The sequence below is a fragment of the Chlorocebus sabaeus genome, chromosome 21 (genome assembly GCF_047675955.1).
Source record: "Chlorocebus sabaeus isolate Y175 chromosome 21, mChlSab1.0.hap1, whole genome shotgun sequence".
NCBI lineage: Eukaryota > Metazoa > Chordata > Mammalia > Primates > Cercopithecidae > Chlorocebus > Chlorocebus sabaeus.
Genome location: NC_132924.1, coordinates 31,297,191 through 31,316,510, shown reverse-complemented (window position 1 = coordinate 31,316,510; position 19,320 = coordinate 31,297,191). Strand labels below are relative to the sequence as shown.

General features: G+C 44.1%; 2 pseudogenes; both read right to left on the bottom strand.

The window, feature by feature from the left end:
• Positions 1–9,246: 9,246 nt before the first annotated feature.
• On the bottom strand, positions 9,247–10,091 carry LOC140708548 (golgin subfamily A member 2-like; annotated as a pseudogene).
• A 68-nt stretch (positions 10,092–10,159) lies between these two features.
• LOC103227369 (putative golgin subfamily A member 8G) lies at positions 10,160–17,125 on the bottom strand (annotated as a pseudogene).
• Positions 17,126–19,320: the final 2,195 nt, after the last annotated feature.

Here is a 19,320-nt window from a genome sequence, read left to right as displayed (position 1 = left end):
GGGCAAGCACTCCTCACGGGCGGGTCGGGTCGGATGCGCACCCGCTGAAGGTCTCGGCGCATGACTGGTTTCTCTGCTCAAGGCTGCGCGCGTGTGGTTCTTTGGTGCTTTCTGCGCCTTAGGGAGTTCTGGTCAGATCTGAGGCGAAACAGCGGCCCTGGCCACTCCATCGACGGCTCCCTCACCCGGCAACTCGCCCTGTCCTGCCTTCCTGGCCTAGAGGAGTCAGGCAGGACGGTCCGTTAACCCTTTCTGCTGGTTCCCGCACCCCGAGCCCTGGTCATCAACCTGACCCCTCTCCACAGACCCGCGCCTGCTGGAGCCCTGGGACTCCCTTCCCTGATGGAAGTAACATGCCTGGGCTTAAATTCCGATGCTGCCAGTTACTAGCCAAGTAACCTTGGGCACCACTGGTCTCCGTTTCCTCTTTTTAAAAATTGGGATCATAATATAAGTTAGGATCACAGTAGAAACCCCTATATTATGTTTGGTTTCCCCCTCCCCCTCACCACACATCCTGAGTGTATTTTTTAAAAACCTATATTGTTAATTTTTGAATGAAAATATGAATATGAAGTGTATAGGAGCATTGTCTATCCTTGACACCCAGCTATTAATCTCTAAATGCCACCCCCCACTAAAAGGTACCAAGCGCTCCTTCGAGAAATGACTGATGCCAGGTCAGAAGCTGGGAGTGAATGAGGACAACTTGTGTCAGCAAGTCAGGACGACTCTCAAGACGAACAAGGTCCTTCTAAAAGGACATGGGAGCCAGCCTGAAGTCGCCAACTGGCCAAAATTAGAACAATTTGAGAATCAAAAATAACAATGACGCAAACTGAAAAGTGATTGTAAACTTTAAACATAAAAAAGTCACTGCCCCCAAAGAGTAATCCAAATTTTAAAAAATTAACTTCATTTGCCACACTATTGGTGATGACTATTACACTAACTCTTTACTCTGCAAAATGATAATTTAAGAAAACAAACAGGTATTCGCCTTTCTAGTAGCAGCTGTATTTCGGGCTAACCGAAATACAGTTGATAGATGAGCACCAGTTGATGAGGGAACAGTTCTCTTTACAAAAGTATGCCAACTAAGTAATCATAAATGAATAATGGAATTTCATAATTGATTCATGCCAGGATCATCAATGATATCATTTGATGAAAAGGTGATAAGGAACAGGATATTCAGTTGAGGCCAAATTATTCCCCCAGGGATTACTGCCGGTTACAATTTTTTTTTTTTTTTTTTTTTGGAGACAGAGTCTTACTGTCTCAAGACTGAAGTGCAGTGGCTCGATCTCGGCTCACTGCAAGCTCCGCCTCCCGCATTCACGCCATTCTCCAGCCTCAGCCTCCCGAGTAGTTGGGACTACAGGAACCCTCGTATTTTTAGTAGAGACGGGGTTTCACCATATTGGCCAGGAAGGTCTCGATCGGCTGACCTCGTGATCTGCCCGCCTCGACCTCCCAAAGTGTTGGGATTACAGGCGTGAACCACCGCGACCGGCCTACTATTGATTACATTTTTACAACACAGGGAAATCTTGCCCCTCCTACCTTAACCCAGATACATCTTATCACCATAAAAGTGACCCAGCCTGACATTAAATGTCTCCCAATCTGATGCAGTACGAAGCTCAGCATCATCTTTGAAGTATTGTTTCCAAAAAATTTTAACCTTAACATCATTAAGCCTTGAAATCTATCTTCCTGTCTCAGGAACTGCAAGAATAGAAGAATAAAATGACATCAAGAGGAAACAACCAGAAAAACCTAGAATAAATGGTGGAACACCCTACTGAACACGTGGCCCAGTCTCTTCAATAAGTCAGTGTCATTAAAAAAAAAAAAAGCAGGACTGAAGGATGGCTGCTCTAGATTAAAAGAAATTTTAAAAACATGGCCGGGTGTGATGGTTCATGCCTGTAATCCCAGCACTTTGGGAGGTGGAGGCGGGCAGATCACAATGTCAAGAAATGGAGACCTTCCTGGCCAACATGGCGAAACCCTGTCTCTACTAAAAATATAAAAATTAGCTGGGCCTGGTGGTGCATGCCTGTAGTGCCAGCTACTCGGGAGGCTGAGGCAGAAGAATCGCTTGAACCTGGGAGGCGGAAGTTGCAGTGAGCCAAGATCACGCCATTGCACTCCAGCCTGGCAACAGAACGAGACTCCATCTCAAAAGATAAATAAATAAGCAAACAAACAAACAAACATAATAACCAAATGCATGGCTTGTCCTCTGTTGATTCTGGTTTAATAAGCCAGATACAAAAGATATTTCGGGGACAACTGAAGACATTTGAGTTTTCACTAGGGCATTAGATGATATTAGGCAATTGTTATTAGGTGTGATAATGGTATTGTGCTTCAGTAGAAAAATGTCTCTATTTTTAGACTTGCACACTGGCATATATAGGGTTGAAATATTTGATATCTATATTTTAAGATAATTCAGAACAAAAAATATAGAAAGTGTTAAATGTTAAATGGAGTTATGTACACGGATGTTCATTATATTATGTTTGAATATTTTCATATTAAAAAAAGAACAAGGAAAAAAGTGATATATGGAAAGCCCTTGCCATATAGTGAGCACTCAATAAGCAATAGCATTATTATTATTATATAATCTGCGAATAGGAAGATAATACCTCCTCCCACCCCTCAAACATCTAGGCAGAACTTGAAACACATACTTGGTCATTTCAGGCAGCAAGTTGCTTTTCTTGACGAATCATGTTCTATTGCCCTATAAATTCTCAAGGGTCCTATTTCAGAGCACTGCAATTTAAAATGTCTTGCTTTTCAATTGCTCTTAAGAATCTAAATGTGCTTATTATTTAATTATTGTTACAGATATTTAATTTCTCTTCCTATACTTCTTGCTAATTACTTAATTTCATGACAATTGATTTTTCTCAAGGCTATTTTGCAAAAATATTCATAAGCTTAGCATTGATATTACCCTCAACACTGAAAATCTTTTGTTACTCCAAGCACTTATTTAGCTTCCCCACATAGACTTCAGTGTACTAACCCAGGTTGGCCAGCAAGGGGCAGTAGGTAACAAAGTTAGTTGTGTTTTTGTGTTTGTTTTTTCAAATTTAACCAAAGCTTGGTTAATATTAGTTAACATTCATTGAGCACTTCTTAAATGCCAGGCACTGGCCTAAATTCTTAAATGTATTAGCTCATTTAATCCTGAAAATAGTCCTATATGGAAAGTACTGATATTATTCTCCTTTTACAGTGAGGAAACAGGCATAGTAGGTCAACTAACTTGCCCCAGGTTGTAGTTAGCAATGACTGAAGCAGAGATTCAGCCATGCAGTCTGACTCTAAGTCAAATCTTTAACAATTGTAAAACCTTGGTGCTCTAGATATATCTAGTTATTAACAGCCCACTTTCAAGTACAATCATTATCTACAAGATTATGAAATAATGATTATAGCCTTCAATCACTTGATAATAAAGATAATGAGATCAGATTTCTTCTTAATGTCATCTTTTATTCTTATTTTTTGAAACAAGGCCTTGCTGTGTCTCCCAGGCTGGAGTGCAGTGGTGCAATCATGGTTCACTGCAGCGTCGACCTTGCAGGCTCAAGTGATCTTCTCACCAGTTTCTTGAGCAGCTGGGGCTCCAGGTGCGACACGCCTGGCTAATTTTTGTATTTTTTGTCGAGATGGGATTTTGCCATGTTGCCCATGGCTGGTCTTGATCTCCTGGGCTCAAGCGATCCCCTCACGTCAGCCACCCAAAGTGCTGAGGTTACAGACTTGAGCCATCGTGCTGGACCCCAAATGCCATCTTTTAATCCAGTGGGCTTTAAAGTTTTTTGACTGTGCCATTAAACATTTTTGAACACACACAATTATATGTTAATATTAATATATGATTATAATAGTATATAATTATGTGTATGTTAATATATAAAATACATTCTATAATACCCACAAAATAGAAATTTTAAAATAAAAAAAGCTGTTTTATCTGTCATTAATTGTGGTAGTTTCAATCAATCATTGGCCAATCTCAAGGGAAATACACATATAGGTCAAAGTTAATTACAAGTTACAGTAGATGGAAATTTGTATTGCTAATAGCCCTCTTAGGTGGAGGACTAAATTCTTATATGTATCATTTTGGCTGGCCTTGTCAGATGTTACTAGATCACCATTATTTTTACACCACAGTGAATATGATGAGGAGCTTGTACCAGAAGTATGAGAAATGTCGACTCTGTCCCTTTCTTTTTTTCTTTTCTTCTGCTTGCAATTTTAACAGGAGTGCCTGTCCAATTCTTTGCAGAAATCTTTTATGTTCCTGTTTTGTGAGAGTTAATTCTTTATAAATCTGTTTAGCTAAGCACAGATAAATGACAGTAAATACTGAGATAAGGAAAGTGACTGACTGAGAGCCAGAGCCACCATCAGCCTCTTCCCCAGGGGAGGCACTGCCATTCCTCCTCAGGATAGCTTTTATGTGACAGATGATGACTGCCTGGTTAACTGAGGGTTCTACTGTTATAGTAAAGCAAAATTCTTATATTAGTGTTTATTTACTAAATATAGCAAAGTATAGGAAAGCAAAATTCTTTCTAATATTTTAGATTAAAAATTAAAATAGAATTTGTTTTCACATCTCAGCAGATCAACTTGCTCATCCACTTTCAATAGCACTGTAATCAGTTTTAGCATTTACCATTTTCAGAAGAGCATTTCAAGGAAAGACATTTGTACATCATAGCAAGTCTGAAGAGTTGTATGGTACAAAGGCTGTGTGTCTGCTGAGGAGGGCCAGCTACCTGTGCAGGCAATGCCATTCAGGGGCAGTAGAACTCTAGTGGTATAGACAGAGACTGGGTCTCATGAGTCTGTGTCTTACCTCTGTGGGCTGAGAAACACAATCTTGTCGGTACTGCCAGAGGGGGCAGATTCACACTAAGCCGACTCATAAGAGATGGATGTACACATCAGAAAGTCAGTTTGTTGATGTGCAATGAGAACTGTAACAGATAAACCATGTATTTGTGTTCACAGATCAATGCATTTTCTTCCACTAGGAAAATAAATCCACATGAGGCATGAGTTTATTAGCATGATTGAGGTCAGGAGGTCAAGTGATTAGAGTGGAAGGAACAAAAACAGGAGCAGTGGGAGAGGAGGTAGAGAGATAGGCAGGGGCCGGGTCATGTGGGCCCTTGAGGCCATGTTAAGGAATCTGGATTCTAAGAGATCACAAACTATTGGGGGTGGTTTAGGTAGGAATATGATCTGAATTTCAAAGGAATAATTCTGCATGCTGAGTGGAGAATCAATTATAAGGGGATAAAAATGAGAGTTAAGAAATAAGCAAAGACGGGGCCGGGCGCGGTGGCTCACGCCTGTAATCCCGGCACTTTGGGAGACTGAGGTGGGCGGATCACGAGGTCAGGAGATGGAGACAATCCCGGCTAACATGGTGAAACCCCGTCTCTACTAAAAATACAAAAAACTAGCCGGGCGAGGTGGCGGGCGCCTGTAGTCCCAGCTACTCGGGAGGCTGAGGCAGGAGAATGGCGTGAACCCAGGAGGCGGAGCTTGCAGTGAGCCGAGATGGCGCCACGGTACTCCAGCCTGGGCGACAGAGCGAGAGTCCGTCTCAAAAAGAAAGAAAACAAAACAAAACAAAACAAAACAAAACAAAAGAAAAGAAAAGAAAAGAAAAGAAAAGAGAAAAAGAAAGACAGTGTGCTGCAGAGGTTTTCACAAGAGTGGATGGTGGCTTTGGACTAGGGAGTGAAGCTGGGAAAAGGATGGATTTGGGTTGCTTTTTTTTTTTTATGGTAGAGCAGTTGAGACTTGCTGAGAGATTAAATAGGTGATTCCATGCTTACCAAACAACTTTCCAGCTGTAATTTTTCTTCTTGGTAGGTTTTCCTTCTAGAGAAGGCAGCACTGGTCAGGGAACATAGGGATCTGATATTTCTGCTGGTTCCAGTTTTCTTCCTTGAGAATGTGTACCTGAGTCTAAGAGGGTTGGGGCCCTCTCTCTCTGAGCACCTACACATTTGAAACACTCAGAGCTGGTCCCAGTCATCTTAGACGTGTGGGCTGAGAAGTGGAGGAAGATGATCTGAGCTACAGAGAAGGAGAAAGCAAACCACAGCTCAAGCAGAGAAGGGAGTGAGAGAAACAGTCCTGGGCACATTTGAGTGCCCACTCCAGCTGTCAAGACCCAGTAGAATTTCTCACTGTGGGTTTCACAGGCACTTTCCTAAGTCTTACACTCCAAATCACACTGGGAATGGAATAAAGATTCTTACTCAATGTATCTATTAATGGTTTATGCGGAAAGCACTGTATCTAATTCCACAATAATATTTTAGAGTGTATCTTAAAGACATCTGGCTCCCAAAGTATTTGGTTATGCCTGCATTAAGGTACACACACACACACACACACACACACACACATATATATATATATTTGTGATCTAGAATACAGAGAAATCATCATTAATTATATATGGTCCCAGGTTTATGGGCAGTATGAAATAAATATCAACCTCTAATAGCCACAAGGATGTGGGATGAGCAGTTATTGAGAAAGACTTGTATTTGTTGCCTAAAACAGAAAATGAGTTACCTTTGACTCGCCTCTCTCCTTCACACCCTATCTGCCATCAGTCAATGAGGTCTGTGGCTACTTCCTGTGTGCCACCCTCCTCCTCATCCCCACACGCTTAGCCTCTCCCTCCTATCCTCATCTCACTCCTGGATTACTGCAACAGTTTCTGAGGTGGTTTTTCTGACTGCTTTTCTATGGAGATGGGGTTGCAGGTGAGGACAAGAAGAGGGCGGGAATCACATAAGGACATCACAGAGGTGGCTTTGGGAAATGGCTTCAATTTCAACAGAGCAAGGAGTTAATATTAGGAAATGGGAGACAGTCTGGAAGGAGATTAACATCGTTTCTGGGAGGGTCTTGAGTTTCGCACCGAAAAGTTCGGACTATTTGGTGACCAAAGAAGAGTCATTTTTGGCTTTTGAACAGAGACGTTCCCTTGTGTACCATTGGAAAATCAAACATGTGGCTGTGTTCAGGATGGCTTGGGAGGAAGTAGTGGGAGAGATGGCAGAGTGCTGAATACAAGGTCACTGCAAATAGGCAGTCATGGAAGCCTAAGCCCGGGTGGCACTCATGGAATGGAAATGAAAGGCCAGAAGGGTGTGAAGACACATTGTTTAAATTTGATTTTATCATCTCACTCGTATCTATAAAAACCTGTAGAGGCTGTCTTTTGTTCATTACTTTATCAAATTCAGGCTCTTACACAAGCCTTCATTATCTGAGTCTCTCCTGTCTGACTAGTTGGATTTCTCAGGAGATGGTAAGCCCTTTGGAGGCAAAGACCACACCTTCTATTTATGCATACTACAGTGCCTACCACAGCACACATGAATGATACATATTTGCTAATTAGCTGAACCAGAGTCAAAAACCTCCCCTGCTTCATACAGGCACCCATATCCTTTTTCTCTATGGTCTTTTCCCCTAGCTTTCCTTGATTTACTGAGAGAAACTTGTTCTTTAGCTCTGACTTAAGATGTAGACATTTATACTAATGCTTTAGCATATACTGAACAAATTTTGTTAGACATAGTGTTATTTATATTTATATCTCTTTCAGCTTATGATTTGCCACATGGCAGGAAACATGCCAGAATATATGAAATCAAAAATATTCTGGAGGAAAAAAAAAGAATGTATTAAAATTCCAGTATGTTTAACAATCTGTATTCTTGTTTTGAGAGTAACTTTGAAAAGTAGACCCAACGTAGTTTATTGTTGAGTGCTTGGCCCATGCTCATCTTTGATATCTCTGTATCTACATTTCTATTCAGATCTATAACTATACACTTTGGAAAGACAAATACCAAAATGTTAGCCATGATCACCTATAGGAAAAGAAATAGAATTGAGGAATTGGGAAGAAGAGCAGCAAGTCGAACAAAAAGCTTTTATTTTAAAAATTCTGTCTTCTTTTGTATTTTTGGCACTTTTGAGCATATATTCTTAGGTTTCTTTTTTGTCTTTTTTTTCTTTTTGTTGTATTTTATTTTAAAATATACTATTAATTAAAATACATGTATTATTAAAATTCAGAACAAAAATTTCTATCTTATGGAATTTGGGCCAATATCTAGAAATTGAATGTCAAGAGGATAAAAAGATTGATGGCCAAATAAATTGCCCAGAGAGAAATCAGGCACAGTGAATACATTCCCAAGTAGTCCTGCCTCTCAGCACATCAATCAGAGAATTAGGCCAGATCAAATCAGCCTTGCTGTATGGAAAAATACAGTCTCATCCTGAGAGGCCTGCAACTGCAGAATCTCATGGTGCCTCCCTCTTTGCCCTTTGAGATGTCAGTGAATAGAAGAACCAGAATTTTCCCAGTCTGGTTTAGGAGAAGGCTGCAAGTCTTCTAAGACAATAACTTGCTAGATCCCATGGCCAACCTTAATAGTCACTTTTGAAAAGTCCTGGAAATACAATTCAGCGATCTATATGTCATTTACCATAGCTATACTGGATTGGGATGTACCGATCCCAAGATTCGCTACTGTTAAAACCTGACAAATTGCATCAGAGTTAATACATTCATTCCCTTAGCTTATGTATTCATAGTATTTATAACACTTTAAATGCAGTTGAAATTCAAATGTAAAAGGAAAATTTTGCTTCATGTGTCTATTGCCGACAAGAGCACTAGTAACATTTTAAACGAGAATACAGATTTACTTAAATGAAAATTCCAGTGTTTCTCTTGGGTGTAGACTTCATTCTTTCCTTCATAGAAAGAGCTGTAAACTCAGTAAATTCTTAATATCTTGTATAATTGTTAGATGACAGCCAAGCATTTTCTTAAAGATCCTCTAAAAAGAGTGGTTTTGGAATGACACCTAGAAAACATTTATGGAGTGTGAGAGCTATGCTTGCATTATTTGTTTAATTAATGTGCTTGGATGTTGTGTTTTCAGTCTATTCAACAATATTTAATCAATTATTAAATTTTCTTAGAGACATACACTTAAATGAAGCACTTTTAAAAAAACTCCAGGCGGCGTGTAGTGGCTCATGCCTATAATCCTGGCACTTTAGGAGGCCGAGGCAGAAGGATTACTTGAGGAGTCTGACACCAGCCTAGGCAACTGGCAAGACCCCTGCCGTGCCCTGGCCTCCCACTCACTGCTGGCATCTCTCTCTCCAGTACTGGATGGATTGAAGTTCTTGTTTCTCCACCAGCTCACTCAGGTCTGCCTTCTCCTCCAGGAGTTCCATAAAGCCACTCTGGAGTCAACATAATGGGATCGCATCTCGGCAGCGACCTGCCCCACCCCTGCGCTTCTTGGCCCATGCCAGGACTCACTCACCTCCAGCTTCTCCATGACTTCCTGCAGGGCCTGGTGGGTCTCCCCACTCACAGACTTGCCCCCGTCCCTGGGGCTGGGACTGCTGCCTCTGGCTCCTTCTGGGCCGAGGCCACCAGGTGAACCAGGCGCTGGCAGCACACCGTCTGCTCTTTCACCTGCTCTCGTAACTGTGCCTGCTCCTCCTGGGCACTGGCTCCAGCGGACTTGAAAAATGCCACCTGAGGGCAAGATGTAAGCATTCTTGTAGGGGCATATACAGAACAAATGGGGCAGAGAGGTGGAGTACAGTCCCTTCCCTTGGGGCCTCAGAGAGTGCACCTGTTGGTCACAGGTTAAATGGTGTGTGACCACTGGCTCCCGGAAGGGGTGAGGGTCCAGAGAAATCAGAAGACAGGGAAACTAAGAGCATAAAGGGGTCTTGGAGGAACCACAGAGGAAGGTGGCAAAATGGGTGCAGGGGGAGTCAGGCTCACCGTGGCCTCCCAGCTCTCCAGGTCCTCCGGGACACTCGGCATGGGACAAGGTGCCTCCTCTTCCTCACTGTCCAGATGCCCTCCTCCACCTCCTGGTGGCGGGTGACCAGAGGGGTCCCCAGACAACCCAATAAAGGAGGTACTGTGGGCCCACCTCTGCCTCCACCCTCACTGTGTAACCCTGAGCCAGCCCCTCCCCAGAGAGAAATGAGCTGCTGTTCTTTATTTTTACTTTTAAGAACCAAGATGTTACTATACCACCCACAGTCCCACCACCTCAGAGGGCACTGCTGGGAGCTCCGGGGGCAGGGGTTCAGCTGAGAAAGGAAGCCGACAATAAGTGCCTCTGGATTCTCAAAACAAAATCAAAAACAAAAACAAAAACAAAACCCTCCTCTTGGTGCACAGCTCCTCTCAGGCTCCCCAAATTTGGCCTCACTGCTAATGATTCCTCACACCCAGATGGTAGCCAATCTTCCAAGCCACTTTCAGATAGAGAGCCCTGTGGGTGGCTGACAATGGGCCCTCTTTGCTGATAGGGGCACTGAGGCTCATGTAGATGACAAGACTTGCCGTCTCCTGGCACAGACCTCTTTCCCTCTGCCTCAAAGCCCTTCCATCCACCCACCTCCCTGGGGCATTCTAAGCTACCCCCAGGACCCTCTGATGCCAGTCCTGCTCCCAGGTCACACTAGCCCTATCTTACCCATCTGGTTTTTGAGTTTGGACAAGCTCCTCTCCAACTTCTGTAGCTGATGCATATCATGCTTCTTCTCCTTCTTCTGCATATCATGCTTCTTCTCCTTCTACTGCATATCATGCTTCTTCTCCTTCTTCAATGTGCGAACCTGCCCAAAGCACAGGGGCAAAGGGGCCTGGAGAGAGGGGCTGGTGGCTGGACAGGCTACCATCTCCCTCTCTGCCCCCACCTCCACAAAGCCTAGACCCATGACCACCTCTGGCTGTACTATTCCCATTTTACAGATGCCCAGAACAATCCAGTGACCTATCTAAGTGGGGGGGGGGGGGGCGGGGCGGGGTGGGTGCACTGAAGGGTCAGATCTCACCTCCTGTGACATTTTCCTCATCCTCTGCTGCCACCGGGCCCTCTCTCCTTTTATATGTTGAGCATATTGATCTCTCTCTAGCTGGACTTGTTTAAGCAACTCCTTCAACTGCAAGAATGGGCACAGAAGTTAGGAAGGGCTGTCACTGGTCCTCACCTGCTCCTGGCCACCTGGGGTCATCTTCCTTCCACATACCGCCCTCTGCAAAACCTCACCCATGTCAGGTGTGCTTTCAGCTGTGCCTTCTCCTGTATGGACTGCTCTAACTGCCACTCAATAAGTGCTTTACTGCGGCTCGAGACCTGGATGGTGAAGAGTGAGAAGTTTCGATCTGGGGAGCCTGGGCCATTCCACAGAGTGCCCCTTAAAAGGGCTAGGGCTAGGCTCAATATACAACTCGGTCAGTAAAGATCAAGGCATTTCCAAGCCCATGGTCTGGTTTTTAAAAGAACTCAGTTAAGTTGGAAGGGACAGGAAAAGAGATCAAATTTACAGCTGGCTAACAGAGGCCCAGAGAGATCAGATACTATTGCTATTGTTGTTACTGTTATTATTACCACTGTCTGAACCTTTATGGAGTGCTTCACCAGGTACCATGCTAGCAATCCCATTTAATCCTTGCAACCACCATAGGAGACAGTTACTATGATTACCTCTATTGTGTAGATGAAAAAACATGGAGTATTTGAGGTTAAGTGCTTGTTTAGATCACTTAGGCCGAGCTGGGATTTGAACACCCAGGTCTATGCAATTCTCTAAGCTCATTTTTCTTGCTGGGGATGGGGGCACAGACAGGAAGGGGAAAATTAATCTTTTGTTCACTTTTTGAAAGGATGATACATTCACATAGTCCAAAACTCAGAAGGTACAGAAGGGAAGTATCTCCCAATCACCCTGTTGCTCTCTCCCGAATTTTTTATGAACACTTGCAGACATGTTTTACGTATATTATCATAGTATGTACACACACACACACACACACTTTTCCTCTCTCTACATAAATGGTAACATACTAAAGGTACTCTTCTGTATCTTCACAGTGCATGTACCCAATACCCCACCTAGGACTTGGTCAAGACCATGGTCAGGTAAGGACAGGGCAGACACTTGACCTACAAGCTCTGCGTCCAGTGCTCTCTCCCCACAGTGCCCCCCAACTCACCCACAGCAGCTGACACAGCCCCAGGCTGCCTCTAACAACCATACACAAAAGCAGCGAGAAATAGCCATACTGCCTTCTGGGCAGGACACTCCATCCTGCAGAAGGGACCTTTAGGCTCACTCCTCCATCTGCGAAGCGGGCTCCCAGGGGATGGGGCAAGGGGTTGAACTCACACTGGTCTCCTTCTTCTCCTGTGTAGCAGTGACAGCAGAGAGAGGCTTCTCTAACTCTCCTGTACACTGCAATGTATATTGCAGGGGGCCGGCCAGATCTTTGGACTCTTCTGTAATGAGAGAGTTGAGATGGGGCCTAAAGGACTCTCCCTAAAGACCTGCCAAAGTGCCAAATCGAAGGATGACAGGATGCCCAGATTCCCACCTTCAAAGTATCTGAGAGAACGTTTCATGTGATACGGGTCTGTGTTTAGTTTTTCTTTCTGTATATTCAATCTCTGGATTTGAATCTTTGGGAGAAAAACCAAGCAAGTGCTGAAAGAGAAGGAAAGAAACATTCTCCGGAGGACAGAACACTTCACACCCCCCACTCACCTCTAGCTCCCTTTCAGCTTTGTTTCTCATTGTTTGCCTTCTTTTCCTATAGGGAGAAGAAGGCAGAGCTCTTACCAGGGGGAGGCAGAGATGGCACAGCAAGAGACATGCCCCTGGAATGCCACCAGTGCCCCAGGACAGGCCCACCCATGGGACCAGGTTATCAGAGACTCTGTGGGGATGGGGATGGGGATGGGGTGGAATCTGAGGGGTGAACCTTCTTCCCCAAGCTGGGAGTGGGCGAGACGAGACTGGGGCCTTTACATCTGAGTGCCCCCCAAACCCAGCAGTCATGTCGTGAGGAAACAAATAAATCACATTACTTCTTCCAGCTGATGTTCCACTTGTTTCTTCTGTTGTTTCTGTGGGGAGAATCAAATTAAAGTGACAGAGGGTAGCCCCCTCAACTCTATTCCCCAGACCAGGAAGCGGTAGGCAGGGGCCAGGAATGGATTTTAAAGGCAAAGTTCTCAGACATAATGGGAACATGAACTGGTAAATTCTCCTCAAGCTCCCAAGGACAGAGGATTTGGGTCTTTGTTGGTTTTCGCCCACAGCCACAGAACTCAGTCTGAATCTGGAATCTCTTGAGAGGACAGTAACATAAACCTCTAGAGATGGAGTTTGAGAAAGGCCCTCCCTTCTGCCAGCTTGTGATTTAGAAAAGTGTGTTCATTCAATAAATATTTACTGAGAATGTATGGGCCAGCTATGGTTCTTCACAGCAGATATAGGACGGGAAAGGACAGACAGGAGCCCTTGTCCCTGAGGTTTCCATTCTAGGGGGCCTTTAAATCTTGGACTCTCAGAGCTAACAGAGACCTTTGATACTCACTACCTCCTCTGGAAACATGAACCCAAAAAGGAGAGGTGGCTTGTCCAGAATCAAAGAGCAAATTAGGGACTGAGTCATGGCAGAAATATGGGGCCCCTGACAACCAGTCAGGCTAGCACTTCCCCGCGAGGCAACAACCTCAGGGCGTGTGTAGCAAGGACTCAAGCAGGGGTGTCTGGAGAAGAGAGAGTCAGCAAAGAGGGCAGCAAAAGAAAAGCCATGCTGCATGCTCTGGGGTCCCTCCAGGTGAGGCCTGGGCGCCCCAACTCCCTATTTGTCCTTGGCACCAGGGGCCCCCAGCCCCTTTCTTCAGGGTCCCAAGGGGAAACTGGAGCCCAGGATTGGCAGCATGGAATCAGGGGGCCCCACTGGACTTGTACCAAAAATGTTATGGTGTTATTCAGTTAACTGATTTTTATGGACCTTGAGTCCAGGACTACTGCTAGTTCTTGGCACAGGCTCTGAGGCTCATGCAGAGAGGAGGAGGTGGAGGAGGAGTAGGGGGAGAGGTAGAGAGAACAATCATTAAGGCTGAGGGGTGTGTGGGCTGTCTCAGCTGGCAGAGGGGCACCCATTCCCCGCTGTGGGAGGAGGTTGGAGGGTTGGCCTACAGAGTCACTGCACCTCCACCCAGAGCCTCTTACCTCCAGATCCTTCAGGATAGCAGGTGATGTAGGGTCCTTCCATGGATACCTGTTGCTGACAACAGGAGATGAGAGTGAACATGGAGATATTCTGTCCCCCTCAGTGTCTAAGCCCTCTGACTTCCTTACTTCCCCATCAACTGGCAACATTTTCTTTTCTGCCTATCTTGGATGCTTTGTCCCATAATTCCTTTATGCCAACTTCTCTCATGGTTCTTATCTCCCCACCATCCCACCCTCGGGCCCTTTCAGTGACTCCTGATGGCAAGTGGCTCTTCTCATTGTCCTGGCTTCCCCTTGTGACTGGGGATGAGGAAAATCAAACATCAAAGACCATATCTGGGTATCCTGGGTGTTTACAGCAGGCCATGTACTAGGGATTAACATAAAAACAATAGCAAATCTCATTTAAACTTCACAAATGGAAGTCAAACAATTCCACCTCTATTATACAGATGTAAAAAGAGAGGCCCAAAGAGCTCAAGAAACTTGCCCTAAATCATATCCCTAGCAGACAGAGAGGCAAATCATATCCCTAGCAGACAGAGAGGCAGGATTCAAACCCAGGATTCCCTTTTTTTTTTTTTTTTTTAGATTCAGTCTTGCTCTGTCTCCCAGGTTGGAGTGCAGTGGTGCAATTTCAGCTCACTGCTAGCTCCACTTCCCAGGTTCACACCATTCTTCTGCCTCAGCCTCCCGAGTAGCTGGGACTACAGGTGCCCGCCACCATGCCCAGATAATTATTTTGTATTTTTAGTGGAGACAGTGTTTCACCGTGTTAGTCAGGATGGTCTCAATCTCCTGACCTCATGATCCACCTGCCTCAGTCTCCCAAAGTGCTGGGATAACAGGTGTGAGCCACCGTGCCCTGCCAAACCCAGAATTCTTAACCAGTACCCAACAGTCCATCCACAATTTTAACAATTACCCTCTACTGCCCCTTGGGCCCCCTGTCCCCAGGAGCCTGGCCAGCCAAGACTCACATCCTCAGGTGAGTGGCAACCACCAGAAGTGGCTGTCTCAGGAATACTGCCATTTGTTTTCCTGTTCCTCTTTGCTCCTGATGGAACACCAGGGCTGTTTCTATGCCCATATTCTTTTAACTGTGGGAAAGAAGAGCAGTAATACTCATGAGAACTATCAACTCCTACAGCCACATCCTCCTTTACAGTTTTTACAAAATACTCTTATACACCATCTGATTTAATGATACCAACAACTGTACAAGGTGTTGTCACAATCATTTAGTGACTGAGAGGGATTGATATCATGGCTAGAAAAAAGAAAAAAGAAAAAGAAAAAGAAAAAGGTGATACTGGAACTTTGGAACCCAGTCTTCTGACTCCAAGCTCTGTGGTTTTGCCAAGAATCAGCAGCTGCCAGGGACCAAAACCAGAGGCAGAGGTAGAAAACTAAACATTAAGTAGGCAGGAACTGTATGCCATGTGGTTTAGAGTCATACATCCTCACACATCTGTTAGTGTGAAGAAGTGCACCAGTACCTCTCAAACTTTTATATCAATGTGTCCTCATGGCAGAAGGCAGCCTTTCTGATAAATCTGGGTATTTATCAGAAAGAGGACAACCCAAGCCTCATTTCAGAGAGAAGTCTGGTATACTCTTAGAAACCTATGTGACTGTTATCCTTAAGTACATTAATGTTTTTCTCTTGATCTCAAGAGAATCAAGGGAAACCGAAGCTTCAGAAAGATGTCCCACATTTATCCTGTGGCACTCAAAGTACCCCAGGTTGAGATGAGGAAGATTCAAGCTGTCAAGTTCAGCTTCCCAAGATCTATTCCACAGAAGATGAGCAAATCTCACGTCAGAGACCACTGACTGAAGGGCAGTCTGGTCCTAGAACCATGGAGAATTAGAATATGAGGTGGAGAACTCAGAAGAAAATGTTAAGATCTCCCTGGACAGTAGAAGCCTGGGAGAAAACCAAACCAACCCATTCTCCCATTGCCACCTAGAGATACTGTCAATGTTTTGAGCTCTTGGGGGAAGTGTAGGTTTTTCCCACTGTCGATGTCTATGTTAAGGGAGTAAGGCAGCCTGAAACCTCTTCTTCCTAGGTCCCATAGTCTCCATTCCCCTTCCAGCTGGAAATTTGTGTTGTGACCAGAGGAACCAGAAATGGGGTGACAACACTTAGGGGACTGGGTTGTAAGATCAAAGACCAGTCTTGCAGTAATGACAGTTCCTAGGCAGATTGTGACATCACTACATTCCACTCCTCCTGGTTGCGGGGAGGGACCACATCAGTGCGTTGTCCAAGTCACTGCTCCACAATGGGGGAGGGAAACACAGGGTTGGGACCCAGGTCCTTGGAGATGCCAGCACAAAGAGCCCAGGGAGGTTGACCATGATGTAGTAGGAGGGGAGGGCAGAGTCTGCAGCAGGGAGCCCCAGGAGTCACCAGCCCAAAGTCATGCAGGGACAACTGGTGAGGACAGGACCTGGGGCTGGGGTACCCAGGTCCTCGGAGACACAAGCCCAAAGAGCCTAGGGTGGTCGAGTTTGGGGCGCAGGAGGTGAGGGCACAGTAATGGAGCGGGAAGCCCCAGGAGTCACCTACCCAAAGTCACCCTGGGGTGATTGGTGAGGGCAGGGACTGCGCTGCTTGCTGAAGGGACGGGGCTGATTGACAAGACTTTGGTGGGGGGAGCCCAGAGGCACCAGGGTTGGGGGCCCAGTCCGGTGTGCCTCAGGAGTTGTGTGGACTCTGGCAGCGGTCTTGTCATTGGAGGGGATCTGTGACTGGGTTGTGGTGCGTTTTTACCTTTTTCTTGGCTATGGCCAGTTTGCTCTGTCAAGTTTCTTCTGCCATCATGGGGTGGGGAGAGAGGCAGGGTTGGGGCAACATCAGCGAAATCCCAGCCAGCACTGATCAACGCCTCCAGTCACCTACCAGGCAGCTGTGTGACTGAGCCAGAGGAGGTGTAACCAGGGCCCCAGTAGAATGCAGAATAGGGGCGTGGCCTTAATGCTCCAAGCCCATTGGTCAATGAGAAAGATGAAAGGGAAAGGGGGCATGGCCAGGCAGCAGTGTGTCCAGGGGGACCTGTGGCTCACAAGGAAAGCTGCCCATGAAACTGCTGTCCCCACCCACTCTGGGAGAGGGAAGGGACCAGCTTTTGCTTTAAAAGCTTTAAAACTTTAAAAAATATATGTGTGATATATATATATATATATATATATATATATATCTGTGTGTGTCTGTGTATGTGTATCTATGTGTTCTTCCAGAGCTATCTTCATTACCCAGCTTCTATGCAAGGTCTATGATTTTGGCCTGTATTTTTCATCTTTAAATACAGTGCAAAAATTACCCATATTACCTTAACTGAGATACAGATCCTATAAAAATGGAAAATCTATAGCACGCTTGATGATTAATGAAGTAGACTATATTATCCAACATTCCAATAAGATAAAATAATCACACTGATTTCTCTTTTTTGGAAAAACATTTCTCTTATTTTCCTACATTATTGTTAAGATATTTTTTTCTTAAACAAGAAACATGTCTAATATCTGTAAAAACACAAAATTTTTGGGCCAGGTCCAGTGGCTCACACCTGTAATCCCAGCACTTTGGGAGCCCAAGGTGGGTGGATCACCTGAGGTCAGGAGTTTGAGACCAGCCTGGCCAACGTGGTGAAACCCAGTCTCTACTAAAAATACAAAAACTAGCCAGGTGTGGTGGTGGGTGCCTATAATCCCAGCTATTTGGGAGGCTGAGGCAGGAGAATCACTTGAACCTGGGAGACGGAGGTTGCAGTGAGCCAAGCTCATGCCATTGCACTCCAGCCTGGGTGACAGAGTGAGACTCCATCTCAAAATAAATAAAATACAAAATAAATTTTAAAAGCTTTCATTTTAATAAGCACTCAAAGGTCTTTAACAATTTAAAACAAATAGAAGGCCCATTTTTCTAGAATCACCTGGCTTCTCTAAGCCTTGCAAATGAAACTGAATTTCTCACTTGATACTTGGCTATGACTTGCAATCATGAAAACCAAGAATTGTGTTATGTCACTGTGTACTGCTTGTTACCTGAATTTCACACAAGGCTGGGAGTTTTTGTAACCTCAATGACAAATAAAAGGTTTGTATCCTTAGCCTATAAAGAAATCTTTTAAATTACTCAGAAAAAAACCAAATGATTTTCAACAGAAAATGGGATATGGAGAAACAGGCATTTCTCACAAAATGGCCAATAGGTATATAAAAAAGATTCAAAAGCACTAGATATCAAGGAAATGTCATGAAAACAATGATATTTTCTGTATAAAGCCAGCAAAGATGACAAATGGAAGGGGGAAGCTGGAGCTCTGTCCCTCGTGGTGGGAGTATAAACTGAGCCACTTTTCCTGGAGGATAAAATTTGAAAATTTCTATTAAAGACCCTAAAAATTATTACCCTCCAGAAATTCTACTTCTATGAATTCAGTCCAAAAATGCTTGCTCGAGTCCATTAAAATGTATATATAAGAAAATTCACCTCTGTGGTGGCAATGATTAACTTAATATACATCCAGCTATTAAAAATGATGATGCCAGGATATATTTACTGCCACAGAAATATGCCCAAAATTTAGTAAGTGACAAAAGACTATTATGATTCTACTTTTTAAAATGTTTACATGCATAAAAAAGTATAAAAAGCAACAAACCAGAATGTTTTGAGTGGCAAATTAAAGATTTTTCTTAATATTTGTCATCCAAATTATCACAAAAAGAATGTGATTTCCTTTATAATCAGGGAGAAGTGTTATTTTCATTTATTTGTATTTAAAATTCTTTTCTTTTTCTTATATTTTCTCCCGTAGGTATCCCATGTAGGCCCCATCCCTGCCTCTTGAGGGAAACAAGCCCATTTTTGGAAAGTGCACTACATAAAGCTGCCCCATCTTCCTTTTATTTTAAGAGCTCTGAAGACGTTTATATTTCAAATTGTTTTATTGTTCTCAGAGTATTTTTTTAATATATGAAATTGAGGAAAAGACAAAGGAAAGACTGACTCCTTACCTTACTGGGGCTACTCTTCCAATTTTTGCTGCTATTGTTATGTATTAATATTCACTGGGTACTAAAAAGTTGGGCAGCTCCTTAGATCCTTTTTTCTTATCTCTTTCTCATAATCCTACT